Source organism: Arachis stenosperma, chromosome 2 (genome assembly GCF_014773155.1).
Source record: "Arachis stenosperma cultivar V10309 chromosome 2, arast.V10309.gnm1.PFL2, whole genome shotgun sequence".
Taxonomy (NCBI): domain Eukaryota; kingdom Viridiplantae; phylum Streptophyta; class Magnoliopsida; order Fabales; family Fabaceae; genus Arachis; species Arachis stenosperma.
The window spans coordinates 33047301-33049938 of NC_080378.1; the positions used below are offsets into that span (position 1 = coordinate 33047301).

The window sequence follows — 2638 nt, forward strand, 5'->3', positions numbered from 1 at the left end:
CTTGAAAGCTTGGCTGGCTGTGAAGCCATGTCTAATTCCTGGACCGGAGTCTTAGACTAGCATTGCAATGATTCCTGGAATCCAAATTAAGAATTCTGAAACCTTTATTTTCTATTTCCATATAATTTTCGAAAAATCCAAAAAAAAATTTTCAAAATCAAAAAAAAAACCAAAAATATTTTATGTTTCTTGTTTGAGTCTAGTGTCTAAATTTAAGTTTGGTGTCTTGCATGCATTGTTTATTTGATCTTGGTTCTATTTTCAAGTCAATAGTACAGGGAACTGAAGATTCAGAACATGCAGCAGAGGAATTACACAGAAAAAGCTGGGCGTTCAAAACGCCCAGTGAAGAAGGACAGACTGGCGTTTAAACGCCAGCCAGGGTGCCTGGTTGGGCGTTTAACGCCCAAAAAGGTAGTGCATTGGGCGTTAAACGCCAGAATGTGCACCATTCTGGGCGTTTAACGCCAGGATGGCACAAGGGGGAGGATTTTGTTTTCAAATCAATTTTTTTTCAAGTTTTCAAAGTTTTTCAAAATCAAATCTTTTTCAAATCATATCCTTTCAATCAAATGTTTTCAAAATCAATTTATTTCCTTTTTCAAAGATACTTGCTAATAATTAATGATTTGATTGAACATTTCAAGTGTGTTGCCTTTTCTGTTGAGAAAGGTTTAATGTTTGAATCATATCTTTTCTTGTTAGGCAAGTCATTAATTTTTAAAATCAAATCTTTTTAAAATTGTTTTCAAATCATATCATTTCAATCATATCTTTTTTTTTAAAACCATAACTTTTCAATCATATCTTTTTAATCACATCTTTTTCAAAGAAGTTTTCAATCATATCTTTTTAAACTCTAATTTCAAAATCTTTTTCAAAAATTACTTGATTTCTTTCCCACTTTTGGTTTTCGAAAATCAAATTAAAGTTTTTCAAAATGTTTTTAAAATCTTTTTAATTAATTTTCGAAAATTTCTTCCTCTCTTCTCACATCCTTCTATTTATGGAGTACCACTCCTTCTCAATGCACAATTCGAACTCTACCTCACTAAGTTCGAATTCTTCTACCTCTTTCTTCTATTATTCTGTTCCTCTGACACCTCAAGGAATCTCTATACTGTGACATAGAGGATTCCACATTTTCTTGTTCTCTTCTCTTTCATATGAGCAGGAACAAAGACAAAGGCATTCTTGTTGAAGCTGACCCTGAACCTGAAAGGACCTTGAAGCGAAAGCTAAGAGAAGCTAAGGCACAACTCTCTGTAGAGGACCTAACAGAAATCTTCAAAGAAGAAGACATGGCAGCCGAAAACAACAACAATGCAAACAATGCAAGGAAGGTGCTGGGTGACTTTACTGCACCTACTCCCGACTTCTATGGGAGAAGCATCTCTATCCCTGCCATTGGAGCAAACAACTTTGAGCTTAAGCCTCAATTAGTTTCTCTAATGCAACAGAATTGCAAGTTCCATGGACTTCCATTGGAAGATCCTCATCAGTTCTTAGCTGAATTCTTGCAAATCTGTGACACTGTCAAGACTAATGGGGTTGACCCTGAAGTCTACAGACTTATGCTATTCCCTTTTGCTGTAAGAGACAAAGCTAGGACATGGTTGGACTCACAACCTAAAGAAAGCCTGGACTCATGGGAAAAGCTAGTCAATGCCTTCTTGGCAAAGTTCTTTCCACCTCAAAAATTGAGTAAGCTTAGATTGGAGGTCCAAACCTTCAGACAGAAGGATGGAGAATCCCTCTATGAAGCTTGGGAAAGATACAAACAATTGATCAGAAAATGTCCTTCTGACATGCTTTCTGAATGGAGCATCATAGGTATTTTCTATGATGGTTTCTCTGAACTATCCAAGATGTCTTTGGATAGCTCTGCTGGAGGATCTCTTCATCTGAGGAAGACGCCTGCAGAAGCTCAAGAGCTAATTGAAATGGTTGCAAATAACCAATTCATGTACACTTCTGAAAGGAATTCTGTGAACAATGGGACAAATCAGAAGAAAGGAGTTCTTGAGATTGATACTCTGAATGCCATTCTAGCTTAGAACAAGATATTGACTCAACAAGTCAATTTGATTTCTCAAAGTCTGTCTGGAATGCAAAATGCACCAAGCAGTACTAAGGATGCTTCATCTGAAGAAGAAGCTTATGATCCTGAGAACCCTTCAATGGAAGAGGTGAATTACCTAGGAGAACCCTATGGAAACACCTATAATTCTTCATGGAGAAATCATCCAAATTTCTCATGGAAGGATCAACAGAGACCTCAACAAGGTTTCAACAATAATAATGGTGGAAGAAACAGGTTTAGCAATGGCAAGCCTTTTCCATCATCTTCTCAGCAACAGACAGAGAATTCTAAGCAGAACCCCTCTGACTTAGCAACCATGGTCTCTGATCTAATCAAAACCACTCAAAGTTTCATGACTGAAACAAGGTCCTCCATTAGGAATTTGGAGGCACAAGTGGGACAGCTGAGCAAGAAAATTACTGAACTCCCTCCTAGTACTATCCCAAGCAATACAGAAGAAAATCCAAAAGGAGAGTGCAAGGCCATCAACATGGCCGAATGTGGAGAGGAAGGAGAGGAAGTGAACGCTACTGAGGAAGACCTCAATGGGCGTGC

At 37.6% G+C, this 2638-nt stretch overlaps 1 non-coding gene across 1 annotated transcript; it reads right to left on the reverse strand.

The window, feature by feature from the left end:
- Positions 1–1706: 1706 nt before the first annotated feature.
- LOC130964671 (small nucleolar RNA R71) lies at positions 1707–1814 on the reverse strand. Its single transcript, XR_009080756.1, has one exon. It is a non-coding gene; the product is annotated as a small nucleolar RNA R71 (small nucleolar RNA).
- Between the last annotated feature and the right edge of the window lie 824 nt (positions 1815–2638).